This window comes from Podarcis gaigeae (assembly GCF_964106915.1).
Source record: "Podarcis gaigeae genome assembly, chromosome: 4".
Classification (NCBI taxonomy): Eukaryota; Metazoa; Chordata; class Lepidosauria; order Squamata; family Lacertidae; genus Podarcis; species Podarcis gaigeae.
The window spans coordinates 66,701,625-66,713,717 of record NC_139677.1 but is presented as its reverse complement, the minus strand read 5'-3'; the positions used below and the strand labels follow the sequence as shown (position 1 = coordinate 66,713,717).

General features: G+C 40.9%; 1 protein-coding gene across 3 annotated transcripts in view; it reads left to right on the top strand.

Moving 5' to 3' along the window:
• Positions 1-12,093, top strand: part of PTGFRN (prostaglandin F2 receptor inhibitor) — a 79,846-nt gene that overhangs the window by 44,002 nt on the left and 23,751 nt on the right. The gene's annotated exons all lie outside the window — the stretch shown is intronic.

Here is a 12,093-nt window from a genome sequence, read left to right as displayed (position 1 = left end):
TACTTCAAGGTACCTCAAGGCTGGTGCCACTGCCTACCAATTTAGGCTGGTTGGAAACGGTATACAACTGACCCTAATATTTGTGGAGTAATTACAAACACTTTAAAGGGAACACCATGTAAATAGGGGGGGTTTCTAATATGAGCCAGGCATGGCACTGAATTGTGAAATCTGCTCCTGGCGAAAAATAAAACAAAAAATAAAACAAATCATTACAGAGAAAATCAAACAAAATAAATGTATTTATTGCTCCCTTCTGTTACCAGGAAAGAAGGCATTGGTTCTTAGTTGTTTAAAAATTCTGTCCAAAATCCTAGACTTTTTTTAAAAGGGGAAATTGTTTCTGGCATGTCTTGTCTTTCAGGGAACAAGGGAGATACCAGGAGATGTAGGAGGAGTGTTTCTTGGTTTCCGTATAGACTGTCTTGAGTATACTCAAGGCAGGATGGGGGGTGAGGGAGAGGAGAGGGAATTAACTGAACAAACTTGCATCTTATTATAGCAAAAACAATTTACCTAGAAGAGGGGAGGAAATGTGAATAGGGAGTTGGATTGTTGCCCTGTGATTACAGGAAGGCAGGCATTTGTCTGGGCAGTCAAGGGCAGAAGGCCAGGCTACCTCTCTCATTATTAAAGTACTTAACATTAGCCCACGGGAAAACAGAAGGGCAGGATTTGGAAAGGTGTCAAATTCAAATTTACCCAGGGGATAAGTGAGCAAATGGATGTGTTTAAAACTAGGTTGTTGGGCTTTCCAAGTTGGAGGCTTTGGTACAGACTTGTAACAATGCATCTTGGGTTCACACACAACGCAGATCTTTCATATGTGTGGCTGAGCCTGGGGGTAGTGAAAACCACCTTCCTGACCATAACACCCCATACACTGCAGATAAGCTTAAGACAAAATGCTATATACAGCAATAGCCCTCTTGTAAATCACTATCTCTGGCCTTGGACCCACTTACCGTGTGCCTTACTCTCGTTGGTGGTCAGTGGGGGTTTCCTTTTAATCGGTGTTAGCTTGCAGCTGCCAGTATGCGCTCTCCCAAAAGCCATTTAGTATCCCTGGGGTATTTAAGTACATTTTGAAAGCTACTTGGGTGGAAACCTTGTAATGAGAACCCTGTTTTCTGTCCCACGATTATTTACTTCCTCCTAGAGAGTCTGGATACAGAGAACGCTGCTGCCTCATGAATTCTGCAAAACATGCCCATGTTTTTTTCCTCTCTGGGAGAGGAAAGCAGTGGTATATTAGGGGCATCTGTTAAACTATTTGCAAAGAAGTATACAACCTCAGTGTTCTTGCAATCATTGGTTTTGAGCACTAGATTAAGACAAGGAAAAAGAGAGAGAGGTGGTGATAATGTAACTTGTTCTATCTCCTTGTCTTCAGTCTGAAATTAAATGATCCCTTGCCTTTGTATTTCTGAAATGCAGTACAGAAAAGGACCATGAAAAGATGCTAACAGTGCACTCGTTTTGGAGATCATGGAAGCAATTTATATGAAAAGAAAGCAATTATGCTACGGAGGCTGCTACCCTTAAACTTTGTACTATGCAGCAGTTCTTGTGAAATAAGTGGGGATTTCTGGGGTGGGGGGAGGGCCTTGAAGCTTTATCCAAAACCCAGAGCACTGCAATCTGATACTTGCAATTAGTTCCACCTCCTGAGTCAATATTCAGTGGCCTAAGTGCACCAGCAAAAATGTGCTGCAGTTATTCTACACAATAGCTTAGTTGAGGTGATAAAACATGGAAACACAAACAATTTATTTTCAGTGTACATTATTATTCAGGAATGTGGGCATTAAGGGGGGAAAAACACCAAGTCAATCTTAGACATTTACTTCCTAGTCTCAGGATCATAATTGCTGCGCTTAACACCAGCTTCAACTTGATAACATAGGCATAAAATGTGAAATACCACACTTGAAATGCTTTTTATAAAGACAGAATTGGTCTTGAAGTACTGTTCTACTTTTCTGTATAGCAATTGCATAATAGTAAGTTGACGAAGTGTTTGCCTAGTTATTCCTTGTTAAAATATTTATGTCCTACCTCTGCCAAGATGGCTAATAACAATCACCTAATAAAAACTATGGTAAAATGTAAAAGAACCTTAAGGGGGTTAAAACAGCTCATCAGCAATTGCATTAAAATAAAATACTATTAAAAGCCAGTGAGAGAATAAAGCATATTTTGTCTGTTTTCTGAGCACCATCCATGAGGGTGTTTGGTTAATATATAAGGGGAGGGAAATTCCAAGGAGAAGATGTCACAGCTGAAAAGGTGATCTCCCCTTTGCAGCCACCATACCTCAATGTTCAAAGGGCATTTGGTTCCGCCCCCTGGTGACCTTGCGCATGTGACATCAGGACATTGTGTCGGGGCCCCTCAATCATCTTGAGAAGTTGGTGCCTCTGATGAGGAGCCTGCCCCCTTCCCCTTTGCGCAAATTCATAACAATACCAACTGTTGCACCTTGCATTTGGTCTGGTAGCCAGTGTGGATCTCTGAACAGAGGTGTAATATTGTGACAGGGTCTCACTCCTGTCAACAATTGCTCTGCATAATTCTGCACTGACTGCAGATTACAGACCAAGCACAAGGACAGACCCACATAGATTGTATTGTATTGATGCTTAGCATAGTCTTCGTTCTTAGGTGTGATGGTAAGCTGCTTCCTGGGACCCAGGTGATCTAGGAACCAAAGGCCATGTTGGATTCCGAAATGCCACAAAATGAAGTTCAAAGTAGAGACAGGAAAGGAGTTTTCTTTAACCTTGCTATAAAGGTTGGGGACATCCTGTGCTGCAGCCTCTAAGTAGTGAGACTCTCTACCCACAGAGGTGCATCTGACAGCTTCACTATACAGCTTTCAGCAAATGCTGGAAACAAACCTGTTCACCCTGGCCTTTGACACTTTAGGGGCATATTTTTTAGGACCCACTCTGTTTTTGTGTTCGTAAGCTGTTTTAAATGGTTTTTCATGCTGTATTTAAAATTGTAACCTGCCCTGGGATCTTAGAGTGAAGGGTGGGTAAAAAAAATAAAATGATTTTGATGGTAGTAAAGCATGCAGAATATTGCAAGATGTGTCAGAGAGTTTGCTGCTGTTCATCTCAATGAATCCTAGAGGAAGGAGGCTCTGAAGTGGTCATATTCTTTCCTAATATGTTTTGTTGTGCATAGATTTGAGATGTAAAATCAAGGCAACTTCATTTACAACCTTCACAATCAACTTGCCTACTGTTGCTTCCTTGCAGAATTTAATTATAATGGTAATGATTTTCAGGAACTACTCTTAATAGTTTTCTCATTATTATACATCATTGTAAATCCACACTATTAGCGCTAAGTACAATCAAATACTCTTCATTTAACTACTAGCACATCTTAACGTTGGTTTATGGAATGTTTCAGCTTTTTGCCTTGCTTGTGCGTAATTGGAAATATAAAATCAACACTGAGCAAGTAAAAGCTGTGTAAACAGCTTGGAGCTTCTGGAGAGTTTAATAGCTTGAACTGCCTCCAGTTTTTTTTAAAAGTCTGTTTTTATTATAAAATGAAAATAGTCAAGGGCAGCTCATAGGGAAAGCACATTAGGAGAATGTATCCTTACTTAAGTGATTAGTCAAAATATTGTCACAAAGAAATGTACTGTATTTTTCGCTCTATAACACGCACCCGACCATAACACACACATAGTTTTTAGAGGAGGAAAATCAGTAGGCATGCCACCCGTAGGCATTCCCTCCATAACACGCACAGACATTTCCCCTTACTTTCTAGGAGGAAAAAAGTGAGTGTTATGGTGCAAAAAATACGGTACTTATGGGAAAGTTTGTTGCAGGCATTCACATTGCAGTTGATTTGTAATTCTTAAGAATTAGTAGAAGAGAATTTGGGAAGACACAGGTATAGGAACCAGAGAGAGAGGAGACTTCTGAAGGGACCAAGAACAGCATGTTTGGGCCCAATCTCTTTTGAGTCATATGTGACATCTTTGGAGAGAATTGACTCTGTCTTCAAAGGACAGCTAAGACCATTAATGAGATAAGATGCAAGTTTGTTTGAGCTGTCCGTTGCAGAGATTGGATGTTACCCCTTAAGAATAATCTTGCATATTTAGGCATTTAATGCAGTACTCACATTGCCTTTGAGGCTGCCTCCTGAAGTCAGTGGCAAACTCTTGCTGAAACAAATAAAGGCATAATCATTTACTGCCTCTCTGGTAGGCATCTGGTCAGAACGTTGCTTATCCAATGTGTGATGCATTTTGTGCCTGGAATTAGGTGAATATTTTGAGGCAGCTGCATTTGTTTGGGCAGTGTACTGCACAGTCACAAGTCCTCTGGTGCAGCAAATATTACATGGTGTTCATTGGACCGACTTGCATACATAACTGTTCTGAAATGCCTATGTTAAAACTGTGTATGAGACCGTCTCTTGTAATAAGAAATGTAACTGTTCTATTTAATGCAAATAATGCAGTAGTAATTGAGCTTGTAACTGATGACCAACATTACTACTACTAAGCATTTAAGACAATCTATATAATAGCCACTGGAGAATCCTCTTGTAAATGAAGATGATACTTTTAAATAAAAGAACATTCTGCATGCATGTTTATAATACTATGCTATGCATACTATAATGTTTGGCTTAAAATTTCCTGTTTGTAACCAGCATTTGTTATCATTCATGTGGCCAATGAACTGTTCTTAGGAAGTTTATAAAACTACTCAGTGATTTGCGGCAACAAGGTGTCATTAGAAAGTATTGCCTGAAGGCAGTATTTTCTTCTTTACTTTATTCAACAAATGGAGACATGGAATAGCGCCAGTAAGGGAAGGGTCTGGACAGAATGAGGAATGGAAATTTATTTCCCTTTCTTTGCAGCTTTCCTTATAGATCTCCACTGAACCTCAAAAATGACTCTCCAAGGGATCAAGTGCAAATCCGCTCAGTTGGGAATTCACAGGTTGAAAGAGTTTGTGGCAGTGATGCTGATCATTCTCAGACATTTATTAGTATTAGACATTTATTGGCTAGATGCAGCATTTAAGGGGAATACCAATGGCCAATGTAGGATATGATTGCCTGCTTTCATTCCCAGGTTCTGTGAGGACAGTTCATTGGCTCAGATTAGCATGCAGATGCTTACCTATAAGGCCTTAGGAGGGGAATCAGTTGACTGCTCTCTCTGTTTTGTTAATAAATGATCAGCAAAGCTGTCATCCTGTCTTTCCCCCACGCCCCCCAGATAGCTTCTTTAGTCAGGCTGTGAACCACTGATGTAGAAGTGTTGTGCCTGTCTTTACCTTCTTGCAAATGGCTACAGTCCATGATATCAGTGATGCAGGGGTCAAACTTGCCCTCGCTTGTGACACTACTGGCAAAGGTTTCTGGGTAAGGGACCTGGTTTTTATCTCTCTGTATCCCCGAGTACAGTAGCTTAATTGTCTTCTACAAAAGTGATTGACATCTTATTAATATATTAAACATGGAAGTTGAGGAGAAAATGTGAAAGAGTAGGTTGACAACTTTAAATTACGATACCACATGGGTTTGCCAGCAATACATGTGAAAAAGATCTAGGGTTCTTAGTGGACCACAGGCTTAACTAGAGGCAAAAAAGTGATACAGCAGCAAAAAAGGAAAAAGAAAAGCTAATGCTATTCTCTTGATCTGGAGACTATACTTCTAGAAGTAATAGTACTCCTCTATTCTACCTTGGTCAGGCCACATTTGGAGTTTTGACAAATTAGGATGTGTGCAGAGGAGGGTGACCAAGATGATAAAGGGTCTGGAAACCAAGCCTTATGAGGAATGGTTGAGGGAGTTGGGTAGTTTATCCTGGAAAAGAGGAGGCTGAGAGCACATGTGATAGTCATCTTCAAATATCTAAAGGGCTTCCTTCTACATGGAGCAAGCTAGCTTTCTCCTGCTCTGGAGAATAGGACCCAAACCAATGAATTCAAACGACGAGAAAGGGGATTCATGCCAAACATTAGGAAGAACTTTCTGACAGTAAGAGCTGTTCAACAGTGGAACAGACTTCCTCGGGAGTTGGTGGACTCTCCTTCATTGGAGGTTTTTAAGCAGAGATTGGATGGCTATATATCAGGGATGCTTTATTTGTGATTCCTGTGTTGCATGGGTTGGTCTACATGACCCTCACGGTCCCTTCCAAGTCTACAATTTCAGGATTCTATTATTTATTCATTCCATACGCAAAACACACCACTGTTCTTTCCTTGTGCCCTTTTCTAGTTTTCTGCCCCTGTTCAGCTGTTCCAGGTTTCATAGCTTGAGGACAACGATGCCACTCAGCAGGGCAGCATAGAGACTTTAAAAGTGTGTTCTACTGTACATTGCCACAATCCTTGCCCAAGTAAACCACCCATTTCCCAGGCATAACACTATGTATCTGTGCTAATTATTGTTGGGACGGAAGACACTCTTGCATGCTTTCTTGGGGGTAGGAAGTTGAGAGCTTTCCATTCAAGAAAATCATCTTCACCTTTGAGGAATTGAGTCTGCAGCATTAAACTATTTTTAATGTGAGCAATTGAGCAGTTTGGTGCTTAGCAGTTTGCGCACTGTGCTTACCCCACCTTTTGCTGTAATCACAAACAAGTACCTTGCGGATCTCTTGGGGGAGGACAAAAGTATTATTGTATGTCGTTTTAATTTTGTGAAGTGTGTTGCGAGCTTGGTATATCTTATTTCCCTGTTGCCTTGTAAAAGATTCACCTTGTGTTTAATATTCAGCCAGCTTTTTTATTGGAAGAAAATGGATTGTTGTTCAAACGGCCTAAATGCCAAGCTAGTTCAAATCTATAAATAAAAGCCCTGCTTTCATGGTACGTGACCTGCCTCTTTCATACAGAAAAGCTAAAATGTATGTGATGTACCTGTAGAAACATGTAGAGGCCAAATGAGGGAGCAGGTTGAGGGAAAACCAGTGTTTGGCACCACCAAGTTGCATTTCCTAGTGTAATTCCAAGCCCTTTTCAGATAGCAGCAACAGGCTATACTTTTTTTTTTAGACTGATCGACTAGTCACAAAAATATGACTAAAATGCTATATTTGATGAATTGTCAGCTTCCGCCTACTAAAATAGGATGGTGATGGAAGCAGTAGATTTGATATTCTTATGAAGGGCCCTGCGAGCTGTAGTCCTGGTGATTTGTTGTGAACTGATCACAAAGCACAAATGTAATGTTTGTTGCTGCTTTTACATATGAACAGTTTTGGCAAAGTGCCATTATCTGAACTAAGCTGCCCTACTTTGTAACAAAACTTTTGCAGGATCAGGCAAAAAAAAATCCCTCCAATGTAGGTATGAATCCGTCTTATAAATCTGGATACTGACTTCATTCTTCATAATATATTAAGCTTTTTTATCATGCCCAGATTGATAGATGAGAAGTGTGTAACAATACTTTTGAACATGTTTGCATTTAATACCTTTTTATCACAGCTCTCCGTGATAACTACCAGTACTGGTAAACTTCTTCTCAGGTTGTATGGTAGGAAATGAGCAGTAAACTATACGGTTTTTACAGTTCATCTTATTTACATTTGTGCACCTTCAGAATGTGGCTCAGTTCTGCATGATATTAACTTATGTTTAGTGAAAAATGTTTATTTTGGCACTGTATTCCATGTTACTGTATTCCATGTTACTGCAGTAGTATAGAAACAGTATTATTGATTCAAATCGTTTTGTTTATTTAAACTCTCAGGTTACCATGAGAAGTTTTAATACTTACATTAACACACAAAACAAACAAGCATTAATACCTACAAATATAAATAAAGTCCTTTCAAGTTTGGTAATAAGTAGCATAAAGCAAAAGCCAGATAATTCATTAGAACAACGTAAACAGCATGGACAGCCATACATCATCACCAACTTTATCATTGATAAATGCTGATATTTGATTATTTTCATGGGCCTAAATATAATAATTTATATTATGCTATATTATATTTATAATTTCTGCATTAATGGTCTAACTTGAATCCTACAGTAGCCATCAAGTAGAGCTGAAACTTCTTTCTTTTTTCAATACATGGCAATTGATATTTTAGCTGCTGTTGACAGATTTATTGGTTTTTTTGGCATTCAGTGCAGCCTTCAAAATGGTTTAGAGGCTAAACCATCTTATTTGGAATATTGTATATTGTGATTGATTATAAAACAGCACTAACTGTCAAAAACTTTTAATTTTATTTCATCTCCAAAATATGTGGCATATAATCTGCATGAGGTTTTCCCAGCAGTTATCCTCAGAGAGATTTATAAATCAGGTTCAGTTTATATGATGTCAGATGCCATTGATGCATGGTTTTATATTTTCTCCCCCTTAAGGTTGACTGTAATTAATGTTTTACCTTTTTTTTTCTCCTAGCCCTGCCCAAATTTCTTCTTAAATATTCAATTGCAGGTCTGCTAATCATTTCTTGTGGTAGTTCATGGAACTTTTACTTTGCATTCACTAAAAATCTTACATATTTTTCTATTTAATAGTGTTTTTCCCCTCAGATGCATAGAGCAATTCCTTCACTGCTGTTGGAATTCTCACTGATTCTCTATGTGTGTTTGTGTGTAACTATTTTTAATGCAGCAATAGCAAGCCCTGTAAGAAAAAAATTATACATCTTTGGGACAAAATGAGACATCACATTGACCAGATGCTTGGAAGCTGTGGCTGGATGGTTTCGTGGGAGCCGATTGAAACTAAATCCTTCGAAGACAGAGGTCCTATGGCTAGGTCGGGATGGCATGGGGATGAGGGACCAACTCCCTTCTCTTGTGGGGGCCTAATTAGTGCCATTGCCTTCCATTAAGAGTTTGGGTGTAATCCTTGACGCCTCCCTTTCCATGGAGGCGCAGGTTACAGCAACAGCCAAGGCGACATTTTTCCACCTTCGCCGCATCAAGCAGTTGGTCCCTTACCTTTCCCGCCCTGACTTGGCCACAGTGATCCATGCGACGGTCATCTCCAGGCTTGACTACTGTAATTCGCTCTACGCGGGGCTGCCCTTGAAGCTGTCCCAGAAACTCCAGCGGGTACAGAATGCTGCAGCGAGGCTCCTCACGGGGTCTCTGCCATGGGAGCATATTCACCCAGTGCTTTTCAAGCTGCACTGGCTCCCGGTGGAGTACAGGGTCAGATTTAAGGTGCTGCTTTTGACCTTTAAAGCCCTTCACGGCCTAGGACCCTCGTACCTCCGGGACCGCCTCTCCTGGTATGCCCCACGGAGAGCCTCAAGGTCCATAAATAACAACACCCTAGTGGTCCCAGGCCCTAAGGAAGTTAGATTGGCTTCGACCAGAGCCAGGGCCTTTTCAACTCTGGCTCCGGCCTGGTGGAACGCTCTGCCTCATGAGACCAGGGCCCTGCAGGATCTGATTTCTTTCCGCAGGGCCTGTAAGACAGAGTTGTTCCGCCTGGCCTTTGGCTTGGAGCCAGCTTGATTCCCTCCCTCCCCCCTCTCTCTCTTTTTTCCCCTTCTTTTCCTTCTCCTCCTGCAATGAGGCTACATTTTAATATTTTAATGTTCCATTATTTTAATTGTTGTGTTTTATTTTTGTTTTTAAGTTTGTAATCATTCATCTTGTTTTTATTATTGCTTGTAAGCCGCTCTGAGCCCGGCCTTGGCTGGGGAGGGCGGGGTATAAATAAAAATTATTATTATTATTATTATTATTATTATTATTATTATTAGTGCTCAAGAATACTAACCTGTTTTTCAAATATATATATCTTCCAAAAAAATTAAAAATGCTCAAGCCTCCCAAACAGATATGTCTCTTAATATTTCTCTCTGTCTGTTCATTATACTTTTGATGTAAATGTCAACAATCCTGTATTCATATGGCCTATGAGACTGAGTTGCCACCACCATCTCAGACTGCGCACATGATATATCCCAATTCTGCCTTAAGAAGTCCAGTAGTCTTAAAAGAGGGACGTGGGTGGTGCTGTAGTCTAAACCACTGAGCCTCTTGGGCTTGCCAATCGGAAGGTCGGCAGTTTGAATTGGTGCGACGAGTTGAGCTCCTGTTGCTCTGTCCCAGCTTCTGCCAACCTAGCAGTTCAAAAGCACACCAGTGCAAGTAGATAAATAGGTACTGCTGTGGCGGGAAGGTAAACGGTGTTTCCATGCACTCTGGAACTTGTCACAATCCTCCATGCACCAGTAGCAGTTTAGTCATGCTGGCCACATGACCCAGAAAGCTGTCTGTGGACAAATCCGGCTCCCTCAGCCTGAAAGCGAGATGAGCGCCACACCCATAGTGGACTTAAGCATCCGGGGTCCTTTACCTTTACCTTTAGACCTTAGTCTTAAAAATGGAGGTGAGGCAATACGCAGACAGTGAATAGGTGTCTTTCCAGAACTTGACACTATGCTGAATGGTTGCAAGTAGGTAACTTCTGAGATAAAGTACTTCTGAGATAATGGAACATAACCTGCCTAATCGTGGATGCATATCTGATATTCTTGCAAACAAGTCAAAGATCAAATAGAAGACTTGGTTTTTTTAAAAAATAATAATAATAGCAGAAATGCTAAAAGTTTGCAGATTTTTTTGAAGTATTGTCAATTATTGTGAGATTAATCCGAAAACCAAATGAATGCTGTATCCTGAATTAAGCTTTGTTTCACTCAAATGTCACCTAAATCATCTGCAACAGGAGGTACTGTGGGTGCATCAGGTGATCTTGGAGGAAGCTGATTTTCTAGATCCATTACAGACAGGGTTTAGGTGCAGCTTTGGCACAGAAACTGTTTCAGTTACCCTGTATAATGACACCTGTCAGGAGAGAAATGCATCCCTGTTAACTCTCCTTAACCTCTCAGTGGTTTTAGATACCATCAGCCATAGTATCCTCCTGGATCGGCTGTCCGAGTTAGGGAGTGGGTAGCACTGCTTTGCAGTTGTTCTGGTCCTATGTGGATGGTCGATTCCAGATGAGGATGCTTAGAGAGTGTTCTTCGACCCTATGGAGTCTTCAATGTGGGGTTCCTCAGGCTTTCATTTTTATCCCCCATGCTGTTTAACATGCTGGGTGGAGTCATCTGGAGCTTTGGACTATGCTGTCAGCAATATACTGATGACACACAGCTCCACTTGCAGGTGTCGCAGTGGATGTGCTGGACTGATGTCTTGCCTCGGTAATAGACTGGATGAAAGCCAATAAACCAAAACTCAATCCAATAAGGCCGAGGCACTATTAGTGGGCAGTTCCTTAGACCGGATGGATGGGAGATGGCTTTCTTTTGATGGGGGGTATATTCTCTCTGAGAGAGCAGGTACGCAGCTTGGAGGTACTTAAGCATCCATTGCTGTTGCTTGAGGCTCAGGTGGCCTCAGTGGCATGGAGTGCCTTCCATGAGCTTTGGGTGGTGGCCCAGCTGTGCCCCTATCTGGACAAGGATAGCTTGACTTCTGTCGCCTATTCGCTGTTAACCTCTAGGTTATATTCCTCCAAAACAATATACCTGGGACTGCTTCTGAAGATGGTTTGGAAATTACAGTGGGTGCAGAATTCAGTGGACAGGTTAGTCACTGGGGCAAGACGGTTTGAGCATAATACATTGATCCTGGCCTGACTGCACTGGTTGCCAATTAGTTTCCAGGCCCAATTCAAAGTGCTGGCTTTGACCTGTAAAATCTTAAATGACAGAGGTATGCAATATGTCAAGGACCACCTCTCCCCATATGAACTGACCATCATTTGAGGCCCTTCTTCGTGTGCTGCCAGGAGAACAGGCCTTTTCTGTGGCGTCTCCCCATTTGTGGAATGCTCTCCCCAGGGAGGCTCATCTGGCGTCTTCATTACATATCTTTAGGCAATAGGCAAAAAGTTTATTTATGGTTTTTGAACTGTGGTGGGGGATATTGTTTTTGTTTGCTACTATGTTATTTATTTTTGTGGTTTTTTAAAAATATTGTAAACTACTCTGATTTTCGGATGAAGGGCGATGTAGATAATTAATAAATAGAATAAATAAACAAAATTTGATAAAACTATTTTTTTGGACTCTTAAGTTCACCCATGCCCATTTAG